Below are 13,875 nucleotides of genomic sequence, written 5' to 3'. Positions count from 1 at the left end.
TGTGTGTGAAGCTCACCGTAAATAATGTCCACTCTGTTCTTGCATTTCAAATTTCGAGCCGTCCGCGGTGGTCTCACGGTTCTAGGCGCGCAGTCCGGAGCCGTGCGGAGCCTGCTACGGTCGCAGGTTCGAATCCTGCCTCGGGCATGGATGTGTGTGATGTCGTTAGGTTAAAGTAGTTCTAACTTCTAGGGGACTAATGACCACAGCGGTTGAGTCCCATAGTGTTCAGAGCCATTTGAACCATTTTTTTCAAATTTCGACGTCACTGAAAGCCATTTATATTGCAAAGTTCGGCCATATGGTAAGTGCGATATGCAATAATGTCTCTGTCAATGAAACTTTCAAGTCCAGGAACATTTGGTACTCCAGAATCTCCACGGACTATAGCTACAGTGAACCAGCCGTTACCATGACCAAAGGAATCGTTAATATCTAAACTAAAATTAAGTCGACAACCACAGAAAACAGAAGGTCCGTCCAGCAACGCTTGAGCAGCGACAGACTTGACTGGTATACGATTCTTCTTGTCTCCAGCTGTAGTAGCAAACTCAATGTTTCCTCCTATTATGAGTATACAAAGACAAAGCAGAAGTCGACATATAAGCAGATTTACCAAAGTCTTTATTAGCAAGTTCGGCCATATGGTAGGTGCGAAATGCAATAATGTCTCTGTCGACGAAACTTTCGAGTCCAGGAACATTTGGTACTCCTGTACCTCCACGTACAATAGCAACAGTGAACCAACCGTTACCATGACCAAATGAATCATTAATATCTAAACTAAAATTAAGTCGGCAACCACAAAAAACAGAAGGTCCGTCCAGCAAGGCTTGAGCAGCGACAGACTTGACTGACTACAGTGAACCAACCGTTACCATGAACAAATGAATCATTAATATCTAAACTAAAATTAAGTCGGCAACCACAAAAAACAGAAAGTCCGTCCAGCAAGGCTTAAGCAGCGACAGACTTGACTGGTATACGATTCTTCTTGTCTCCAGCTGTTGTGGCAAACTCAATGTTCTCGTTGGTTTTGTACACTGTTTAGAACGACGACGGTATCTTCTGTACGGCATCTTGGCAGCGTTCAATGCAGTTGCCTGTGCAGCAGCAGCAGCGCTCGCTCGCTTGTATAGAAGTCCAATAACGCGTGACCTTGAGTCGGACTTAGAATATTTCAGCCTGCCAGCGGCTGCTCAAGCGTTGCTGGACGGACCTTCTGTTTTTTGTGGTTGCCGACTTAATTTTAGTTTAGATATTAATGATTCATTTGGTCATGGTAACGGTTGGTTCACTGTTGCTATTGTACGTGGAGGTACAGGAGTACCAAATGTTCCTGGACTCGAAAGTTTCGTCGACAGAGACATTATTGCATTTCGCACCTACCATATGGCCGAACTTGCTAATAAAGACTTTGGTAAATCTGCTTATATGTCGACTTCTGCTTTGTCTTTGTATACTCATAATAGGAGGAAACATTGAGTTTGCTACTACAGCTGGAGACAAGAAGAATCGTATACCAGTCAAGTCTGTCGCTGCTCAAGCGTTGCTGGACGGACCTTCTGTTTTCTGTGGTTGTCGACTTAATTTTAGTTTAGATATTAACGATTCCTTTGGTCATGGTAACGGCTGGTTCACTGTAGCTATAGTCCGTGGAGATTCTGGAGTACCAAATGTTCCTGGACTTGAAAGTTTCATTGACAGAGACATTATTGCATATCGCACTTACCATATGGCCGAACTTGCTAATAAAGACTTTGGTAAATCCGCTTATATGTCCACTTCTGCTTTGTCTTTGTATACTCGTAATAGGAGGAAAATATCTCTAAATGAGTCTGTATTCATATGGGTAAAAGGTAAAGGTGTATGTGTATATGTAAAGTTTGTTGGTGATTGTACTGTGTATTTTCATGGATTGATAGATGTGATATAGAACAGTTCCACCACCCAAAACCAATACCAGCAAAGTTCATTCGCATAAAAGCACAGATCGTGTCGGCCACAACAAAGTAATGTTAGCGCCACTTTCACAGTCCGGTTTATTTGCTCTTAAAGTTCGCTGGCGATGGCATTACATACCGCAGTGGTAAAGAGAATTAACAATCTGATAGTTCACTGTCCATACAATTACGTATGCTTTTCATGGAACACAGTACTATTTTCCCGCGCACGCTTCACAGACACGCCATCCACTATCCCCTCTACTACGCAACAACCTTTCAACTCTCGATATCAATATCGCTGTCCCATGTCTACAGATGTTATATCGTTATCGTAAATTACATAAACCTTTATAAATGTTATTGACTGCATTTTTCACAATTAATAATGTTCCAAAACAGAACTTTAGAAACTGTACCACAGGTACAAAGCAAGAAACATATTTATCCATTGGCAAACGAAATAATCACAATTACATCTTTACATTTAAAAACCACAGTAGAATGTTACATAATCACAATTAGTAATGCCCATATGAGCAAAAGAAAAAGAATAGAAATCCAAAGAAAAAGACGATAAAAATTTATATGCGTAATTAGCAATGCCTTCACAAACTGTCATACGTGGAACGCTCCTGTTGTTACAGATTTAGCTTAGTTCGATCATACTTCGTCTTATTGACATACGATTTGCGTAACAGCGCTGACCAACGTGACCGCCATAATGCACGTGAAAAATGAAAAATTCTTTACGACCAATTTATAAAGGAAATTAATTTCCTAAATGAGTCCGCCATCATTATGAATATTTTGTGAATAAAACTATCTACATCGCTTAATGTCTTTATTTATAACAACGTTTTGGTTAATGTCATCAGATCGAAACTTATGAACTTGTGAAACAAGGTTCAGTGTCCGTATCAGAAAAACCTCGTCACACCACTTACGCAGAGGTCTGCTCGCGATGCCAAACAGCCTTTCGAAGAATGCAATTATGAAAACACACTAATATATTAATATTAATACTCATAAAATTCTATACTCATACGCTGTTATTGAGGGAGTGTTTTACTGTTGAAACATTTCAATGGCGTTAATTTTTCGGGCTGGAAAATTCCACTCATATTAAAAAGTAACATGCAAATTTTTATGTATAAACAACTAAAGTCGCTTATCGACTTTTGAATGTATCAAGACAACAGTAATACAGTCAAGTAACATTTGTTATATTAATCTGACATAAAAACAAATGAATTATATACAGTGAAACACTACAAATGCAGGTAATGGTTTGAGAATGAGCAGAAAGTTCTAAACTAGGTAGAAATAAAAATATTATTTGAAACTATGACAGAAACCTTAATTGATAAATTAAAAATACTTATTATTGTTTCTATTCTGATGGTATCCTTTGATCGTTTGATGTCATTTTTTTAACGAGTTCAGGAGATCCAAATGGATCAAAATGGTTCAAATGGCTCTGAGCACTATGGGACTTAACATCTATGGTCATCAGTCCCCTAGAACTTAGAACTACTTAAACCTAACTATCCTAAGGACAACACACACATCCATGCCCGAGGCAGGATTTGAACCTGCGACCGTAGCGGTCACGCGGTTCCAGACTGAAGTGCCTAGAGCCGCACGGCCACACCGGCCGGCTTCAAATGGATCCTACACGCAACAAAGGCAAAGTGTAAACCAAACATCAGGCCACGTGCTTTTGTTTCTCCTGAAGTACTATTTCATCTATATTGGCTAATATTACGAAGGGGGTCGCCACTCCCAAAGGCATTTGCCCCACCCCTAAAATACTTACTCAAGGACAGTATGCTCCACAAATTTGGTCTGTATTTTATAATTTTTGGTTTCAGGGGAATGAAACTGTAGTTAACCACCAATATGACAAGGGTAAGAAGGAAGAAGACGATGCAGTGAAATATGAAACACCAGCTCTGGAACATCAGGTGGTCTTCATCAAAAGGGTGAAACTTTTGAGTTTGAATTCGATTTTAACTCTCCCGGTACATTGCCGAAGTAGTTAACAGACATTGAAAGATGTTATGTTACAGATATGAGAGCAAAAAGAAAAGAACGTGATCTTGACACTGGTTAAAGCTTTAGAGACGGCAACTATTTAAATAGGCTTCTTTCGAAAGGAGTTAAAAATGAGACAAAAGTTAAAAGATGATGGTTAGGCTACACTGAGAGCAAAAAATAATGCATACTGTATACCTTGCAGATTATTGTCTCACTTCAGTCCAGATTCTGAATCAAAATCATTCTTAGCTAAAGAGGAAGGGATAGCTAATTGAAAAAAGGTTAGTGAAAAATGGGCTGGCGGTGAAAATTCTCCAAACAATAAGCTTGGTTTTTGCTCGTCGTAGGCTCTAGAAACTTCTCTCTGAAACAGAGGCGTTGATAGAGAAATACAAGCCCAGATAAAAAAAAAGAGGAATTTCATTGGATAGCCGTGTTGCACTGTATTGACGCTGTCCTTTATCTAGCAAAGCAAGGGAGTCCATTTAGAGGAAAAAAAGCCATTGCTTATTTTGGTGATCCAGAGAGTAGTAAATGTGTAAATACCATTGATCTCACATTACACTATAGTGCCCCCTCGTCAACATACTGAACACCGCAAGAATGGGCAGGTTACCTATTTTCCAAAAAAATACGAGACGAGTTCCTTGACGTAATTCCCAACAAAATAAGGCAAGATATAATTAAAGATTTTTAGATGCTAAATACTTTTCATTGACGTTTGACTGAACTACAGAGAACAGCCATGAGTAGATGGCTCAGGTAGTTCTCTATGTCAGGTTAAATGACTCAGTAGCTGTGGAAAGTTTTGTCTTTTTGTAATTAGAGACAGAACAGAACAACCTCTTAATCAAGAGAGACTGCAGAAAATATAAGATGAGTTGAACGTGAAGTACTGCACAGGGCATTCTTCTGACAGTGGAGAATACATGGCTGGAAAGTACAAAGGGACAAGTCAAGAATACGTTGAGAAGAATGAACTGGTCTATTTTGTACCATGTGTTGCTCACTCTTCAAATTTAGTAAGAGGGAATGCAGCCAAAACATCAGTTAAAGCCCAAAGTTTTTTTGGAAATATCCATCGTTTATATCTTTTCTGTGGCTTCAACTCCAAGTTGCAAAACATTACAAAAATATGTTCTCATAATATTAAGATCCACAGCACGAGTACGTGGTTTGCAGAACTAGAGGCGGTCGAAGTTGTTTACACGCATTCTGATAAAGTTATTTGTTTTTGGTATGCAACAGTTAAAAAAATAAAGATCTTGTCAAACAGGGGCTGGATAGAGAAGCTGCTCGAAATATCAAGGACTTTTGAGCTTTCTTTAAGGTTCTGGAGACTCCTGTATCTCCGCAGCTATTTCTGAGACCAAAGTGTTGGCACAAAGTAATAAGATACCAATGGGATTCTGAGAGAAACGGATTAGCAGAAAGAAAAAATGGTGTATGAGCTTTGTGAGGATGAAGTACCGAACATTCATAGGAAGATACGTTCAGGATGTCCCTGTTAGAAATAACTGAGGGAGCGATAATGGAGCTGAGTATCACGTTTAAGACAACCGAGAAAAATTGTGAAATGCTTAGTCTTTTTGTGGTGTCAGAATTCAAGAAACGAAGGTGGAGAGCTTATAGGCCAAAGCAGCGAAACTGGGAGATACCTATATAGAAGATCTTGTTAGGGAGGAATTTACTTTTGAAACTGAAAGTTGCTAACACCATGTGCTAGCAACGTTGAGAGGCTTGCAAGATTCCACTGCATCAACTTCATTAAGTTCAATCTATAAAAATAAATTGGTAGAAGTTATCCCAAACTGGCTAAAGCCTTAAAGATATTCGTATCCATTTCTGTTTAAATTGGAGAAAGGAATTTCAGAAAGCTGAGACAAACTAAAACTTTTTTGAGAAACACGATTGCTCACCAAGGTTAACAAATTTGGATATAATTCTCATAGAGCACAGACTAACTGCTTCTATAAACTATCATATAAATATTTTTGCTGCAAAAAAGTTAGGAAACTGAAACTTTAATTTTATTATTTGCACAGTGATTAACCATGTTTTATTTATTTATTTTTTTTTACTTCAATTCAGGCAGTAAAGTAGGTTAATCTTATGACATGGTGAGATTAATTTCGAAATATATTATCCAATTTACTGTTATAAAACTGTTGACTTATTTTTTTGGGTGGGGGGGGGGGGGGGGGTTGATAGAAGTGGCTAAAAATTTAAACTCGCTCCCCTTGGGAAAAATCGTTGTTCTAGCCCTGCCGTATATGCCTGCACAGCACGTAAACCGTCGTTAACGTGAATGTCATGCAGCACAGAGACTGCCCGCGTGCACGCACCCTTGTGCTTTTGCCCTTTGTGATGGAGTCTGGTACACAAGGCTGCCGCACCACAGATGTAACTAGTAGATGTACCAATCTGAATGTGTACCACAAATCTCTTGAAAGCAGTTTCAGACTGCTGGATTGGTATTCTGTCTCCCCACGATTTCTCACGGTACAAAAAAAAAATTACAGTTGGTGTTGGCCGAGTTTGTGGCGAGTGTCGACCACAGCTACGAAAATCGCTGGATTTGTATTCTCCTCTACGCTGACTCCTTTTACTTGTCTATCTTCTCAGATGTTTTTGGCGCCATTTTTTGTAAAGGTTCATATTGTATTGTGTTCTCATGTTGAATAAATCTACTCAAATCATTACGTGGTTGACTTTTACTAGTGTAGTCTCTATCATTACCATAAAAAATATCCAATAGTTTATACATCAGTACGAAAGTCATTCCTGGTGCCGATCTGCTTTAATAGCGTCATTCACACCTTACAATTAACAGACTGTCATTTATACTCATCAGGCTAGAGTTCTGGTGGAGTGAACCAGTGACATTCCCCCAGAAGATTCATTCAATGTAAATGGGAAATCTTTTGCTTGCTTTAGATATCGAAATCACTGCATGTGGCAAGTCATAGACGCTTATTTTGCGTAAAAATGGTAGATTATGGATGTAAACGGATTTCATTTCTTATAGAAACAAAAAAAATATTTCACACATCTTGTTGAGGAATTGTCTGAAATCTATTGCTGCCTGCCAAAATGATATTTTGTCTTCTACTCCTGTGGAAGCGGTGAACAAAAAGACTCGCAGGGCAAAAAACAAATTTTCACGCAAGAACTGGAAAACCAGTTGCTGGTAAACAGACCTGTCATTATGTTTCACCTGGCTGCATGTACAAACGATAACCATCACATTAATGTTAGGAATTTCGGAGAAATTAGGTGAACTGTACTACTACATGTGTAATAGTAAGTTGTTTTATTGTTAAAACAAATGCCCAATTTGAGCTATAAATGAGAGAAACTCAGTTCCACTTCACGTATCGCTTACTAACAGAAACTCCGATTCCTGCCCTGAATCATGTGACTTAGATGGTGGTTTCAGTGGAACGACATATCCAGTCTGTTATGTATGATGGGAAGGGTTCAGCACTGCAGGGCAACGTAAGCGCTGTGTTAGAGGGGTGTAAGACGGGGGCAAAAGGGAGCAGAACGCATCATCTCTAGGAAAGAGAGGGGGTGAGGAGGGGGAACGGGATGCTGTAGATGAAGGGTGAACTATATGGGGCGTGAGAGCGAGGAACGAGGGGGGGGGGGGGGGGGGCGGGAGGCGAAACGTGGCCGCTAGATGCGCAGTCGGCTGGGGAAGTGAGGAGAGCATCAGTGGTGGGGGGTCGCTCAGAGCGCTGTAGGAGAAGCCGAGCGCTGGAGGGGAATTGCCGTGCCATTCTAAACTGAAGCCTACACTCACTTTTTTCATAAATATTAAGCGGGGGCCCCTATACGCGCACCATTGCATGGTGACCATTCAAAAAGATCTATCACCTCTTCTTTGGCTGGTATCTAAAAACAGTTCCGCCGAAAATTCAGCGATTTATTTTTGTCTGGTTTGTTAACGATTTTCAACTTTCAGAGAAGAGTAACGAGTGAGGAATTTTGAGAAAAACCTATACATTTCTCGAGTTCCCGTGTTAAAATTTGCTTGTTTTGCCAAAGCCCAGCGGAATTTACACAGTATCACCTCACTAACATGTTGTGCAGATGCAAATGCGAGAGAATTCTGAAACAGTGGTTTATTAGGTTCATAAAGTGAGGGAAAATAAGGTCAGCAACTTATTAAAAACGTGTAATGAAAATATCGTGACTAGGGTCTCCCGTCGGGTAGACCGTTCGCCAGGTGCAAGTCTTTCGATTTGACGCCACTTGGGCGACTGGCACGTCGATGTGGATGAAATTATGACTATTAGGACAACACAACACCCAGTCCTTGAGCGGAGAAAATCTCCGACCCATCCGGGAATCGAACCCGGGCCCTTAGGATTGACACTGTCGCGCTGACCCTTTTTTTAAATCTCATTTTGTTCGTTTTAGTTCGTTGCATCTGCTTGGGGCGGACGTCGCAAGACACCCGTTTCAGTTCGTCGTTGATCCATTAACCCAGTTTCTTATTACAGAGGCACCTAACCCTCTGACGGAACACGCTGATCTACCGTGCCGGCTGACCACTCAGCTACCGCGGGCGGACAAACGTGTAATGACTTCACTTACGTTGTTTCAAAACCCACAGCTTTTCTCGTTTCATCAGCTATGGATGGCCCTTAAAAACCACATACTTTTATCGAAACAGTTTGTAGTTAGTGGAATAAAACAGTAAGTAATGAAGTTTCGCATAATAACAATATGGAAAAATACTCTCCTCTTTGCGATCTACCCGCCAGGACAGCCGAGAGACAGTCTGCTTTCCTCAGCGATGCGGCGAGGACGTCTTGTTTACGTCCCGTCCGCGCGGTCGCGAGTGCCCGTAGTTGTTTACTACTGCGTTGTCGCTAGTTTAGAGTCCATCACTACCGACGCAACATGGCACATTCCTACAGACAAACCACGATCAAGAACAGTGTTCAACCCGATCATGCACGACCGCGGGCTTTTGAAGTGGAACGTTTTCTACGTGACGACGTTAAAATTGAACCGCGAGACATAATTGGTATCCATCTCTCTATCAAGAGCAATGTTGTCTACGTCAAGTTAGTAAGTGACGAGGTGTGCAACAGAATCGTGCGCGCACATGCGAACGATCTTTAATTGAAACATTCTGATGGCCATATTGGGACAGTCTCTATCGATCACGCGGGGCTTGGCCTACGTACGATACGCGTCTTCGAACTCCCCTTCGAAGTACCACCGGACGTAGTCACCGCAGCTTTCCAGCCCTACGGCAGAGTGACCAGCCATATGGCCGAAAAATGGACCACCTTTACAACGTACCCCGTTCTTAACGAGGTACGACAGATCAAAATTGAACTGACCAAACATGATCCGTCATATCTTGTCATCGGCGTATGTAGGGCGATCATTATGTATGGCGGTCAGCCACGCACTTGCTCTGGTTGTGGCCAAGTAGGGCACGTCCGGTCGGATTGTCTCCGACGACGGCTTACTCAAATCCCGACAGATGAATCTATGACTCCTTCTACGGCGACGACCCTTCCTCTTAATTACGCCGAAGTTGCACGGGCAGCAACCCTTTCCGAAGCTAACCACAATAGTCCGATAGCCGCCCCCGATAGCGAGACCATGATGGATTCTGCAGTACAGGATCCGGCCTCTACAACGACGCCCCCACCTGAAGATAACCACCGACCGACCTTGCAGGAAGGCGTGGATGCCAGGATGGACATTGACCCACGGGTTGTGCCGACAGCGGCTTTTCTTCCAGACACCGGAGCAGCTGAAGAAATCCAACCACATTCAGATGCTGAAACACATGTCCGTAAACAGCGTTCCCCGCGAAAACACAAGAGACGGCGGCGTGCTCCATCGGACGAGTGTTTGCACCAATCGTCTGCACATGGACTGTGGACACTCCGACGACGGCACCGGCGGTACAGAGGCCGCTGTAACAATAAACTCAACAGATCGCCGTGGTGAGGGCTTCAGCCCTTCCGACTCCACAGAACAGCAGGATCACAAGCAGACAGCCGCTGTCGATTCCCAGCCAGAAGAGCCGATGGAGTCAGCGCCGAGTGCCGCAGTAGCCACTAACGGCCACCAACAGCCGATGGTATTTCATGGCGACTGGGCGGACGACTGTGAGGAAAACGACTTGCCAGTCGTGTCGGACGACACGCGGGGTAATTTACCCCACCAGTGTTGATCCTTTTCCGCCATCAGATACAGTGACGAGACAGCCTTACAAGGGTATTGATGGATAACACGGGTGCTATGGATAGACCTCAAACTTATCGCGTTGAAATTATCAACATCCACACTATACGGACGCGCGCTAAGTTATCCTTGCTTCAGGATATGTTGAACTCTTCTTCCGTCGACATAGCCCTTCTCCAGGAAGTGTACGTCGACGACTTCCGAGGCACGTACGGTTACGATGCTTGCGTCTCTTCAGCTTCCCCTACAGGCAGCGGTGTCGCTGTACTTCTTCGGGAAGGGATAGTGGCGGACGATATCCTGTTTCTGCCTGGGGCAAGAGGAAAGGCACACAGTACTGGTTGTCCGCCTTATCAATATCTACGCACCTTCCGGGGCGGACAAACGTCGCGAACGTTCACGATTCTTTGCGGAAGACGTCGCCCCGCTCTTCCAAGGCCGCCACGACCATCTGGTGTTTGGAGGTGACTACAATTGTGTACTCCCACGACATAATCCGTGCCCGGAACTCGAGACGCTAATTCGGGACCTGCAGATGGTGGACACTTGGGAACATCTTCACGGCCACCGACCGGGATTCACACACTTCACGAGTCACTCTTCCAGTCGTCTCGATCGGATTTATGTCTCACGCTCTCTCTCCGCTGGAACATAGGATGCGGAACTGTGGCCTGCAGCCTTCTCGGACCACTCACCTTACATTTGTGCCGTCATCCTGAGGCGGCAACAAGTGTGGAGAAGCCGCAGCCCGTGGAAATTAAACATCTCTCACCTGTCGTACCCGGATTGCCGCCAAGCCGTTGAGGATACGTGGCATTCGTGTGAAAATCGCCTCCGCGCATATCCCACAACGATCCGGTTGGACTGCGCCAAACCGGCATTGAGGCGAACGTTGAATCCCTACGGTCGCGACCATGCTACTTGGCGTAGACATACACTCGACTTTTACTTCAGGGTACTGCGCGACTGCGATGCTATGGCGCCGTCTCCGGAACCACAAACGGCGGTCCACCGTGCTAAGGCTCAGATCATCGCTCATATGCGACGCCACCTAGAGGGGGTAGTCATCCGCTCGACGACGCAGGATCGGATACCGAGCGAACGCCCGTCAATGTTCCACGTTCTTCGTGAACGTAAACGACGCCTCACCACGCAACAAGACATAAACACAGCGTTCTACGACCATTACTCCCAACACTATTCCGCTCAGACCCCTGATCCGACAGCACTGGAGGACGTCTCTCAGACGATTTACGGCACCGTCACCCCGGCAATGGAAGCGGCCTTGATGGAAGAAATTACAGAAGAAGAAGAGATCGACGCCATTAGAACAGGCGCTGTCAACAAGTCTCCGGGTCGTGATGGCCTCCCCTTGGAATTTTACCGCACTTTTCAATATTTATTAGCCTCCCGATGGACGGACATCTGTCGCGAACTACTATCCCCTGAAGTGCCGCTCCCTGCTGCCCTTGTGGAAGGGATGATTATCCCTATTCACAAACCGTCCGGTGGCTCACGACTGCAGGACTACCGCCCGTTGACGCTATTGAACTGCGACTTTAAGATCTTTTCTCGACTGTTGGCGGCGCGGATACGCCAGACCTTACGTAATGTTATTTCACCCGATCAAACGTCATTAGGAGGCGACAATAATATACAAACAGCACTCAGTGAACATCACTGGCGAGGGCATGTCGTCTGAAGGGTGCACTGGCAGCAATCGATTTTAGTCAGGCATTCGACCGAGTGGACCACGACTATTTGGAAGCAGTCCTCCAACACATGCGGTACCCACAGCCATTCGTCACTGTCGTCATGCGATTACTCCGTGGCGCGACGTCCAAGGTGATCGTCAATGACCGACCTACGCAGCCCCTCGCCATTTCTCGATCGATACTCCAAGGCTGCTCTCTGTCCTTTTTACTTTACGCTGTGGCCATGGAACCTCTCCTCTGCGGCCTGCGCCAACGACTAACGGGTATGACGTTACGAGGCCACACTTTCCGATGTAAAGCGTACGCTGACGACCTGGTGATTGTCATCCGCATCGGTCACGACACCGCTAGCGCACTGAATTGGATAGCGAAATATAGCATTGCCACTGGTATCAACGTCGCAAAATCGGTGGCGATGAACATCGGGGTCGGATTGTCTGAAAACAGTGTCTCCCCCTTACAGCTCAGAGATAGTTTGAAATGTCTCGGCACTGATTTCAAGGATGATATACGACGGACCGCTGCTCACAGCTTTCGACGGCTTTTGCGAAATGTTCCGACTGGAATTGCCAACAACCGCCTACGAGCCCTGGACATCGTCCAAAGGGCCCAATATGTCAACACACATTTAGCGTCATGCATTCCGCACATCGCCCAGATATTACCTATACCGGTGATGTTAGCTCGCCGTATACTTGTGGCTTTAGGGTCCTTCGCGAGTTCAGGAATGCTTTTCAAGATCAAATATGAGACTCTCACCCTTCCCCCAGGTCGGGGAGGGCTTGGCCTTTATCACGTTCATGACAGAGCGGTCGCCCTATTTGTGAGCACATTAGTCAAACTATGGCAACGCCGTCCGGACAGTCTGATGAGTTTGTTAATAGAAGAACTAGCACCGCCCTCCGTGTTGCCACCTGTGCCGATACACCACGTCCCCTCCTCGCTCTTCTACATTGGTGTTTTTTACCTCGAATTAAGTTACGTTCGATTTGCCTTACCAGCGACTCAACTGGCGACGGCAAAGACGGTTTATCGGGTACTGCAACGTGGACGACCCGACAATGTGGTGGAGAGGAAGCACCCGAACGTCAACTGGCGAGTAGTGTGGCGGACAATTCACCACGTAACACTGGACACTGACGTCACGGCGAGGTGATATATCACTGTCAACGGTAAGCAGGTGCCCAGATCAAGGCTACATGCGATCTACGTGGTAGACTCACCCACGTGCACGAGCTGTGGCGTTCAAGACAACGATGAACACCGTCTTAGCTGTGGCGAGTCAGCGGCAGTGTGGCACTTAGTGAGGCAAATGTCAGCATACTTCCTGCGAGTAACGCCGAATCATATCGACCCCAAGACTATCCTATTCCCGGATGAGACGTATTACCCACGCACTAAAACTAATGCCATGACGTGGCTTCGTGGACATGCAGTGCATCATTTGTTTCAAGACGGCACTAAGGACACTTTAGACTTTTGGAACTATTTGCAACGAACGCACTTGCTACTTTTCAGTTCCTTACTGTTTAAAAAAAATGAAAAAGATAAATAAAACTTAAAAAAATTCAAAATAATACACCAACTGCATCCATTGTACCACATCCCCAGGATGGGAGGGCGGAGACATCGTGGCTAGCCCTCGGGTTGCGCTGCTCGCTGCTTCCTGGACTCGGGTAGGCGCGCCGGCCCCGGATCGAATCCGCCCGACGGATTAAAAACGGCCGGTGAGCCGGCCAGCCTGGATGATGTTTTTAGGCGTTTTTCCACATTCTACTAGGTGAATACCGGGCTGGTTCCCACGTCCCGCCTCAGTGACACGACTCACAGACATTTGAAACACATTCACACTATTTCACGATTTCCACTAGACGCAGACAGCTGGGGTACACTAATTCTGTCCCAGGGGGTATGGGGTGGCGGCAGTTAGGGCATCCGGCCACCCCTTCAAATTAACC

This window comes from Schistocerca gregaria, chromosome X, assembly GCF_023897955.1.
Source record: "Schistocerca gregaria isolate iqSchGreg1 chromosome X, iqSchGreg1.2, whole genome shotgun sequence".
Classification (NCBI taxonomy): domain Eukaryota; kingdom Metazoa; phylum Arthropoda; class Insecta; order Orthoptera; family Acrididae; genus Schistocerca; species Schistocerca gregaria.
This window is presented reverse-complemented; position numbering follows the sequence as displayed.